The following is an 11,249-nucleotide window of genomic DNA, read 5'->3' on the forward strand; positions in this document are numbered from 1 at the left end:
ACAAAATCTTGTAAGACCTGTGCTATTGAAGAAGCCACTGTGTACACACTCAGGGAAAAAAAACAAAAACAAACAGAAACAAACAAAAACAACCCAACCCCCCTGTGATGATTGATACCTTGATAACCTAACAAAATGAAGAAGAGCTTTACACTTAGGAAAGGAGGGATGCTTTCACAAATAATTGCTGCTGCATGAAGTGGATGAATCACATTTGCTGGTATGGATGAGCATGATGTGGTGGCAGGAATGTGGGATAATATTCTTAAAAACTCCCCAGTTCTATAATTCTTGGGCTTGTCCTTCATTTCTCTATTCCCTCTTTTGAAAACTAGGTAAGCAAAATGTGTATAGCTTTATCACAGTAGCATTTAACACCTAATTGCATGGAATCAGATTATGATGTTTTGAACACTTGCACAAAAAGAGGAGGGGAAGAAGGTTCGGCTGATGAGGAGACAGCTGAAAGCAGGGTAAGAAGCTTGCTGGGCAGAGGGCAGACCAGAGAAGAAAGAGAGGACGTATCAATGGATACAAAGATACTCATCTTCTCATACTCCAGGAAGAAGAGGAAGGAATTGAAACGTGGTGGATCTTTCCTGGATCCCGGTCTTAGTCACAGAGCAGTGGGGTAAGAAAGGAAGCCCCTCTCTTCGGCAGTTTTGTGATTCTAACCCTTAACTCCTTGAACTAAACTTTTAATTTTGTATTCAAACAGGAAAAGGGGGGAGGGGGAGAACCCTACAGAGCCTAAAGCCTGCTCTCCTTCTTGTGCTTTAACAAGGAAAACCACAGCAACACATCTTCACTCCCTCAGAACTGAGCTCTTCTTTCCCCGGGCTTTACCTCAGCTTGGCATCTGACCAGAAACACGAGCTGCTTACACCCATGCCCTCTGGACCATCGTGAGTAATTGCCCTTGCCCTGGTTGCTGGCATCCCCCAGAGGGTTATTAGAGCCTGGTGCTTGTGCAAAGGCTCAAGGCGTGAGGAATCACAGAGTCAAGGCTTTGGGGTGCTTATCTGATCATCATGTGTTGCCAGACTTTTGGCAGGTAACCCAGTTTCTCCAGCCCTCGTAACCAATGGCACAGGCCAAAATTCCTCTAAACCAAAAAGCCGGAGGGATTGCTATGGAGATTTGGTCTTGGAAAGTGTTCCTTGCGGCTTGGAGAAACAGGAGGTATATATTAGGTGGAGGGATTTAAACTTTGTCAGCAGAATCAAAAGCCTGAATATTGCTGCAGTAATCCTGCCTAAATTTGCTACAATTGCAAGAAATGTTTAGATGGCTTCATGATGTTCAAAATGTTTCTTCCAGGCAGAGACTGAGATCTTTTAGGGAAAAAACATATGTATTATTAGTAGATTACTGAACATACAAAACACTTTGCATCCTGGTCTTTTAGATTATTTGTAAAAATTGGAAAACATTTTTTAAAAATTTTTATTTTTCTATCTTTAAGAAAAATATGTGCAAAAGTCGGCAGAATTTTGGTTTTGTTATGGCTCTAAGGAATGTTTAAATTGATGTAAAGAGTGCAAGAAGTTTCGAGTATGGCAGTCATTTTTTAGTAAGTTGGGATTTTCACCTGGGCAGTCCCATTTTGTACTTTCAGCTATGAGGGACTGGACACAAAGTCCTGGAGTGCTAAAGCAGCTGCTTGGCATTGGTCAATTTTGGTACACTAAGGAAGATAATGTTATGAATATTCTGAGCCCCTCAATTCCATAGTACTTGAACTTCAGCTGACTTGTGCCTTGATTAACCAAACTTTTAAACCGCTTCCCTAGCTTTATTTCAGCTTGTTTTACTCTTCCCATTTTTGGCTTTTCTGTTCACTCCCCTCTGGCATGTTACTAGATAGATTCAAGTCTTCCACTGGATTATCCAGTGGCTTCCTTAGAAAGGAGTTAATCAATATCCCCAAAATATTGTGAAGGCATATCATAAAAATATGAGAGTCCGGTGCCTAACATTGCCAGAAGAGGGTCAGCAGAGGGCTGTGGTCTTTTGCTTGTTAAAAGCAGAATATCTGCAGGCACCACTCAGGAAAAATCATCCTGCTTTGCCTTTTACTGGCCTTGTCAGCCAACACAAGCAAAGAAACAGCTTCCCTTAAGGAATATACCTGCAGCAACACCCAGTTCTTTCCTACTTTTGTAAGTTTCTTTCCAGTCTCTCCAGCAAACCCGCCTGCTCCCAGGGCTGATAAGGACTGAGTAAGGACCCTCTGCCTTCCACCTCCCCTCCCGCTGTGTCTGTACTGCCCGTGCTTGTCAGGCACGTGGAACTCTTCAAACACTCGTACTGTGGATGCAGGCACATCAGCAAAGCTGTGCTTTACACAGTGCAGTGCCACCGCCCACTGGCATGGTTAAAGGATAATCTGTAGCTGTAAATGCTGCTGCACCGAAGCCTCATCTGGCTGTAGGTTTGCCTGAACTCCATGGGCTCCCCAGCCCTTCGATGAGGGTGATGCCGTGGTCTGACTGCATCTGGGTGACAGTCAGCCCAGGACATGCACCCTACCCCTAAACTGTCAATGTTTCTGCAAAGATTAAGTGGCTATCTATCTTCCAAGGCTAAATGATGGCTCGTTTTTTCTTTACCCATAGGAGTTTTTTGCTTAGGCAACATGGAGATTCCCCCAGGGAAGAAAAGGGAGTGCAGTGTTGGAGATGTAGGCTGGCCAAAGAGGTCTACAAACTGATGAGCGTGAAGCCCAAAGTAAGCAAACTACGCATGTTAGGAGACGCTGTGGCAGCACATCTCAAATCATTGTATTTTGCATTTTGGCCAAGATATTTCCATTTTTGTAGACACCCAAGTCCCCTACCCCACAAAAGAAAACCAAAGCAAATCACAAAGCACCAAATGAGCAGAACAACGTAATTTAAAATAACAAAAAACATCTACTTTTATTCACAGTTTCAACTTGTTGAAGACCGACATATTTGTTGATGATTCTATGGATGTTTTTGACCATTTTCAGTACCAGTAGATGGTGCTCAAGAATATATTGCACAGTTTCTGAACTTTTTAGCATCCATAACTCTTGATTCAAGTTCCCTGTGAAAGGTTTATCTGGTACTGTTTTAACAGACCCTTCATACAGTGATGGAATGGGTATTCCATGCAGAAACTCTCCTGCAAAAGCATGTAAAACATTTAAGTGCCTTAACTGCAGCAACTAAGTCTCATAACATCAGTATGATATAGATTAAAAACCTCATCCCACTTTATAGATCACCTAAGAAAGGAGCAGATTTTCTCTGACTTGATTAAGGTTACACCAAAAAACCACAAAGGAGCTAGGAGTGGATACAAATCTGTTCGAATTTCTGTTGCTTGTTCTAGTCCTCCAAATCCACAAACATTTATATGCATACTGTAAGCAGAAGTACTGTTAATTTCATACTGTGCAATTATCAAGGCATGGAAGGAATATAGATGAGACAGATATTTAGAAATAACAGTATTCCCTTCTTTTTTATTCATTAGTGAATCAAATCAGTATTATACATATCAGACATAGAAATATGTGTGTATATATATATACACACACGTATGTTCAATGTTGTTAATTAAGGGTGTTTTCAGCTGTCTGCGTGAAAGCCCTTTAGCCTGGTAGCATATGTAGCTCTAAATATGATACAGTGAATGTAAAGGAAATGTACTTTTATGAGGCTGCATTTAGAGAAAGTATGCACATAATACGGAAATAATTACAGGATTTTTGTTTTCTTTTAAACCTGAAACCATACACTCACTATGGCTGAAGACTACCTACCTGTATTAAGGGTAAAAACTCCAGTATTCAAGAATTCCAAGATGAAAAGTATCATCTTAATGAATCCTCCAAGCAAAATCTGCTTGACATGAGGAAGTGCTCTTTTTGGGTCTATTCTATCTATGTTATTGGATTTCTCTACGTCACTTCTGCATATGATAGTCCGTGGAAGGGGGAGGGGGGGAAAGGCAGTGTAGGTTCAGTTGTGAATTTTATGCATATTTAGTATTTATGGTGGCACTGCTTGAGCAAGCCTGTGATTAATGAACAGTGCAGCCCCTCTGAGCATAAAAGAAGGCTTCTTCAGCAGCTGAAATGCATGAGGAATGTATGACAAGAACAGTCAAGGCCCAGTCAGGCTTTTTTACTTTCATGCCAGTCGTATCACACAACAGCACAAGACATTATAAAAAATTACTTTTACATATCATGTAGAAAATACTGACTGAAGGTTTTCCTAAGCCATGCTTTACATCTTACTTTCAAGGTATTGCAGCTCTCTTCTGAAAACCCCGGTGTTGTTTTCTAGAGTTTTGGCACAATGTTTAATCCCCAGCCACTTTCTCATTTATAGCTCTGTAACTGTTTCTTAAAGCCTGGGCTGTACCTACTTGAAGACTGGGATGAGCTATGGCAAATGATCAGATTTAAATAATACAGCAACATTTTGAATGCATTGTTAATTGGATGCTCATAACTGTCACTGTAGTAAATTATGTGACAAATATGTGCTGTCGGATGTTTAGGCATTGACTAGCCTGCTATGATTTAAAGTACATTGAGGTTTCCTTCCTTCTACAGCACTACTTAAGCCTTCAAAAAAAGTTGTATCAGACATTATTTTATCATAGAGGACTTATACGCCTTAACTGATGATTTCAAGTCAACAGCACATCAATGAATTAGGAAGTAGTAAATTTACTCTGGGCATAGCTTTGAATGTTGGGATTTTTCCTTGTTTTTACTGTAGTATAGAAGCTTTGTCAAATTTTACCACAAATACTTATCCATTTGGTCTGGAGCCTTTCAACATTTTCTAACCTAAACATATACAGAAGTGCATTAGTAACCGAGAATACCTTCAAAAGAGCCCTGTCTCTGTAGCTGTTCAGGAACCAGTGTAATGCCCATCATCAGAATACCAACGTTTTTAAAAAGAGAAATATCTTTTTCCTCTTCCTTGCCAGCACATGTTCACTAGTCACGCATGAGTCTCTCTAACAAAGAATGGAAAGGAAGAGATTAGTTTTGTCTTTATGTGTAACCGTGAAGATGCACGTGGACAATTTTATCCTGTGCATGCCATAATCTAGACCAGGTCCTCGTCAAACAATGTCTCAGGAAGCTGGCTCCAGTGCTCTGGGGACCCTTGCTGTCAGGATGGACATGTCACAGGCTATTGGAGCTATTTATACTCGTGCAAAAGGGTAAAAAATATTCACCCCATCAACTACAAATGATATCATGCTTTTGCTATTCTTCTCAGAAATTTTTCACAAATGCCATTGGAAAATGTGATTTGTGGAGTCCAAAATGCATTGTCCAAGGCTTGCCTTCTAAATCAAAAGACATCTTGATGAGCCGCTCAGTGCATGCCTGAGATGATGAGCTCCTGGACATGTGTCCATGCTCTCCCACTTGTATGGCAGACCTCCAGGGGCTGTATTTGGGCTCAAATCCAGGGAATCTACAAGTGATGGCTCTGAACTGAATGCATCTGCACCATTTTGCACCTGAACTAATAATGCTGTTCAGCAGTGTGCTGTGATCCATCTGGAATCCAAGTCCCTGGTAAGGAAACATGCAAGTTTTGGAAATTAAATTTCAGTTTTGGTGAAAATCTAGTTTTGCATTGAAAATTAAAATTTCCTTGAAATTTGTTTTTTAATGTTGAATAGATGTCTAACTTCTTTAATCCCCACCCCCACCCTGCAATGTACACATTTAATAAGATTCCTAAATTACTTTGTAAACATTAAAGCTGTTTGGTTTTTTTTTTTATATAAAGACTTTTTTTTAGATAAAGACTATCTAGTATCTAAATCAGGTTTTAAATTTACAGGATCCTGCACCTCATTCTGGTAGTTCCCTGGGCACCTGGATGCAAGTCCTCTCTATATCTGATATTACTGTTGGCCACATACTGCCAGCGTCAACCCAAACAAAAAGAAGCCTCCCTCTGGCTAGGCCGTTCAGTGCTGTGCCAAGTGTATCTCAGCTGGAAGTGGCTTTTTCCATATCTTCCCAATCTCATACGAATTGTTTTCTCTTCCAAAGGTTGTGAAATATCTGGGTCAGCAGGTATAATAGAAAAGCAAATGGAAAAAAAAAATATCTATTTTTGCAACTCCCGAGTCCCATTCCCAACAATTTATTGAAATAAGATGTCATGCATGCACATGTATAATTGATTTCAGATGTACAGTAAAGTTGCCAAAGATATACTCAGCAGAAATAACTGTAATTTTTTCAGATCTGCTCTTCTTCCATCAACTTGGCCTCCAGCACCAGAATTCAGCACACAGTGAAACACATTTCATACTCCTGAGCACCTGCCGATGCGTCTCCTGCCTCTCTGCTCGGAGAGGATGGAAGGTTTGATGCAGTTGTGGTATCTGCCACAAGCTGGACTTGCTCGCTGTACAACTTACTGTTTTGCAATTCTGATTTCTTTTTATAATCGTTGTTTTAGCCCTGTCCCCTAGCTGATCTTGAACTTGTGCGACACTGATGCAGGAGTAGCAAACAACATGCTTTAGTGAGAGAAAAGGCTGGTTTTCAGGGCTTTTAGGAATGTGACCTGAAGTATTGATTTATAGCCTGCTGCAATGCTCTAGTGCAAAAGGGAACTGTGGTAATTAAGTTAGTATCTGCGCTTTCTAAAATAGTGCTGAGCTGCAACAAAAAGAGACCCTTTATTTTTGCTCCCTGCCTCTCAGTGAATGCAGATGCAGGCACTGCCCTTCGACCCTGCTCTGCTCTCCCCAGCTGCAGATTATTTTTCTCTCTCTGTGCCTTTAGGTGCTGATAGACAGAATAGGACCCATTAATTCTTGTGTCTGACTTTCTTTTTTTAGTGCAGGCAATGGAGCAGATTTCTGCACTTGTACCTGACTTTTAGAAGATTGTGTGTCCTTACACGGGTGAAAAAAGTACAGCGGCCAAGGAAATGCAGGCGGCGTCAGAAAATTCAGCAGGGTGGGTGGTCACAACGTGGCTCAGACTTGAAAGCAAAACCTTCTGCAGGAAAATTCCCACTTCTCAGCATGACACATTATTCTGAAACTCATGTATAAGGTAACAGGGTAAACACAATGAGAAATCTCTTTTGTATTCCATTACAGTCATTAGAGAAATAGGCCACAAAAGGTAATGGCAATAAAACTGAATACCTTGAAGTAAGCATCTAAATTACATGCTAATGTATGCAAATTAGCACACCATGTTCAATGTCCATAAAACTACAAAATATAGCTAATTAATAGTAGGTAAGCTGCTTCGTTTCATATTCACAGAGTTACAGGGAAGGTAGTGTATTTTTATAATTGTAGAACATTGGCCTTGGGGAACACATCAAACATTCAGTTTCTCTCCTCTGGCAAATTCGCCCAGCACACTGGAAGTAATTGCCTTTCCACTTCCTCACCCAGGGTCTTACTCTGAGAGCAGGCTCCGAAATTAAAAGTAAAACAAAACAAAAAGGCTCCCAGTTTTGCAATTACTTTCCTGTGGAAGTAGCTCTTATTAATGTTAATATAATCTCTGTTCGGCAAGGTACCTAAACGCGCTTGGTACCCTTGGCATACCTAAATGGGCTTAACGACTGAAACCCCACACGGATATAGGCTTTGTAAAGCCCCAAAACAGCAAACTGTTCCCAGCAGAATTCATGGTTCAGGCTCCTGATACAATGTGAAAATAGAGCACCTGAGAACAGGTTCAGCAAATGCAGCAAACTGAGCATGGAGCGAAGCAGCTCACCTGGGAAGAAAGGTGGAGGGAGCATGTGGGTCAAGCCCTGCTTCTGGCAGAGACTGAGAGCACAAGCGAACACAAACTCCTCTGCCCACATTCTGGAATCCTGCATAGGAAAATTCTCCGGTTTGAAAGCCACATCTCTCCTGTGCTTGAAATGAATACTCCCATCTTTTAGACTACCCAGCCAACAAAGCAAAGGAGCCCAGGTCAAGGTGGAGCGATGCCCTGCTCAAGACATGAGTGAGCTTCTGTGTGCAACCTGAGAGACAGCTGCAATGGGAGCTGAATGGAAAAATGAGCACTTGAGGATAATTTTTCAGTACAATGAGTAGCAGTGGATGGGAACCCTGTGAAAGATCTTCTGAGCTCCCTTCTGCTGTAAAGGTGCTCAGTCTGCAATCTGAAGGAGCTCTCTGGGTGGCTATCTGTGCCGTGGGGCTGTGGCCATGCCACCCTCCTCTGCAGGCTCCCGATGAGAAGCTCTGTTGAGCCCATGCAAAGGCAGGTCACCTTAGCCTCTTCACAGAGCTTCGGGCATCATCTGAGATGGTGGACATCTTCTAGATGCCACACTTGTGCCCCCGTACCAGAGCAACTCCAGGATGTCCTGCTTCCCCCGCTGCCCTGCTACCGCAGTGGCTGCTCCTCTCTGCAGAGGTGTAGTGCAGCACAGGAACAAACAGGTGGGAAAAAAAACCCACTTGTGTGTCATGGGTGAAGGGAGGATGTGTTTTGTTCAGGGTCTTACTCGATAGGTGCTGAGATGACTGATGGTAATGACTGCAATATGTCTTAGGTACCTGAGACAGAGGTTATAATTTGCCAAATACTTTTCATGAGCCAGTGGTTCTCCTTCTGGAAAGCTGTTCAGTTTCAAACCAAAACATTTATTTTATATGCATGCATGCGTGTATGTATATGTATATATATATATATGTATATAAAATCTACACCTGTTTGGCAGAGCAGTTGAACTTTGATCAACTTCAGGTAAATGCTTACCTTGCACTTCATGTAAAAATTAACCCCAGTGCTAAACATGTGCTTAAGTGTTTTCGGATTTAAGATGGTTTTCAGGATCAAGGCCCTAAAAAGGACAAATGAGTGTAGCTGTTTCAGACAAGAAAATGGAGGCTGGCTCGAAAGAGACACTACCAAGAGGAAAAAGTATGTGGAATGTTGTAGAGACTTTTAAGTAAAGGAAGGAAAAAAACCCATATAAAAGTAACGGGCTTACAGAGGGAAGCAACATGTGAAAATAAATGTCAAAGTAATAGAATGAGGGGGGGGATAAAGGACATAGAAAGTGGAAATAGAGTGTTAATTTAAGACTGACACCTCCTCTTATGTTAAAAATTTAAATTGCAGCATGCTTCACTGACAGTCACCAATTCAGCTTCTACTCTCACTTGTTCCCATACTGCCTCATATTTAGTCATGCTGCCCTGTGCTAGGGAGTTGGGAGAAAAAGTGCCTGGAAGCTCCATATTGCAGGGAGTCCCAAGCACAGGAGGGATGCTGATGCACCTCAGAGTGCAGAGCTTTATTTTCTAAGGCATAAAAGAATAGTGGTGTGTGTAGGGGCATGTGTGTGTGTGTGTGTGAGTGCGTGTGTAATAATTCTAAGGAACGGGGTATCTAAGGAATAGTTTTGCTCAAAAGCAACATTTTCACTGTATGTAAGACTTTTTCAGGCTATGGAGAAACTACAACTGCCTTGCTGCCACTGGGCAGCGGTGCCTGTCACGGATAGCACTGTCTGGAGGGCTGCTGATTCAGCATGTGATATGCAGAGGGCTTGAGCTGATGTAACCTAGTGCCAGCTATAAAAGGTCTTTAATGATTTACATACTGTAGTGTGACAGAAGAAGGAAGAACGAGAGAGAGAGGCATAGAAGGATCTGACCATAACCTCCTCCAGTAAAATATTCTAGTACTAACGCTTTTTTAATGTTTTCAGAGAGCTTCAGGCTAATCAGATACACCAAGTTATTTACATCAGAGGCGATCTGGGAATTAAAACTCTTCATTCCTGTCACCTTTTCACCCTGAACTAGAACTATTAGAGAAGTCAAAGGTCCTTACCTAGGCTGTGACTATTAACATGGTCCTTTTCTCCCCTTCTCCTGCTTTCCCCTGCTGCCCTGTGCTATATATCTTGGATAGACCACAGCAGATCTAAAACCGATGGCCTTGTTTCTTTTGCTTTTCTGGCCCAGCACAAGCTCAATACCTGCACAAGAGGGGAGCAGGAACAGCTTGGGAAAGAAAACAAAAAGACCTCAGCCAAAATAATAATCATAATATTAGCACACAGCTGTAGGGAGACATTTTTGGCATCCAGAGCAAATGCTACCCGCTCTCTCCCTTCCCTCTCCGACCCCACTTCTGCTCTTTAGCGCTCCACCAGCTACCAAATTCTCTGCTTCCCTCCCTCAGTCACCCCCCTGTGCCACTAACTACCTCCACAGTCCTGTGGTTGCTCCTTGGTGGTGGTGGCAGCAGGAGCATCTACAAGGACTTGGGTGTGCGCACGTGTGTGTGTGTGCGTTTTTGTACTCATGTGAGTGCAATAGTATATATTCCTGCAAACATGAAAAGCGCTTCAAGGACCTGATACAATTTTCTTGATCTTGATCTCATTCATTTGGGTGAAGGAGGAGGGGAAAAAGTGAGGGAGAGAGGCGGGGGGGGGGGGGGGGGCGGGGAATGCTGCTCTTGGCAGAAGATACAGGCAATTGGCTGCTTTATGGCTTTGCCTTGATGTGTGTTTAAAAAACAGCCCCAAATTTGGCACGGAGACATTTTTCCCACTTGTTTTACTTCTAAATATTCTTCAAAAGCTTCCACGGGATATAGAATATTGCTTTGATCAGATGAATATACTTTGTGCTGAAGTTTCTAGTTAATACTGACTTCAATTCATTTTCTGCCAATTTTTTTAATTTCAGATTTGATTTCAGATTTTCTCTAGCTTGTAGACAATGGAAAAATAGGACAATTTCCCTGGTGGATCATGTTATTTTACTGTTGTGGGCTGAAGTTTTGGAAGATGGGGAAAGAGTGAGTATAGAAAATATTATCAAACTTGCTTCTTCAGCAAAACATAAGCACGACTGAAAGGCTGAATGTACACGGGGAGTGTACTCCAGACCAAGAGGTTTTGGAAAAGTTCACAGCTTGAATTTCTTTCAGATAAAACCCCCATATTTGCATTCTTACCTAATTCTTATCTGAGTTATGTGAACTACTCACATTTGCGAAATTTTCTGGAAATGTCCAGGTATGGGCCGTCACGTGTGAGTCACCATGCTTCCTGCTTCTGCTCAGTCCCAAACCATCTCCTGACAGCAGCCTTTGTCACGCTGCTTAGGACATTCATGATCTCACTTGGAGACTAAAATGTAAACACATAGGTTTTTTCCCCTCTATTAATGTGGTTTTATGAGTACGTCCATGACCCAACATCCATTAAAGG

General features: G+C 41.9%; 1 long non-coding RNA gene across 1 annotated transcript; it reads left to right on the top strand.

The window, feature by feature from the left end:
- The first annotated feature begins 771 nt into the window (after positions 1–771).
- LOC114011661 (uncharacterized) lies at positions 772–8,809 on the top strand. The gene is made up of 4 exons (XR_008746721.1): positions 772–905; positions 2,619–2,730; positions 6,267–6,388; positions 6,871–8,809. It is a non-coding gene; the product is annotated as an uncharacterized LOC114011661 (long non-coding RNA).
- Positions 8,810–11,249: the final 2,440 nt, after the last annotated feature.

The sequence above is a fragment of the Falco peregrinus genome, chromosome 3, assembly GCF_023634155.1.
Source record: "Falco peregrinus isolate bFalPer1 chromosome 3, bFalPer1.pri, whole genome shotgun sequence".
Taxonomy (NCBI): Eukaryota; Metazoa; Chordata; class Aves; order Falconiformes; family Falconidae; genus Falco; species Falco peregrinus.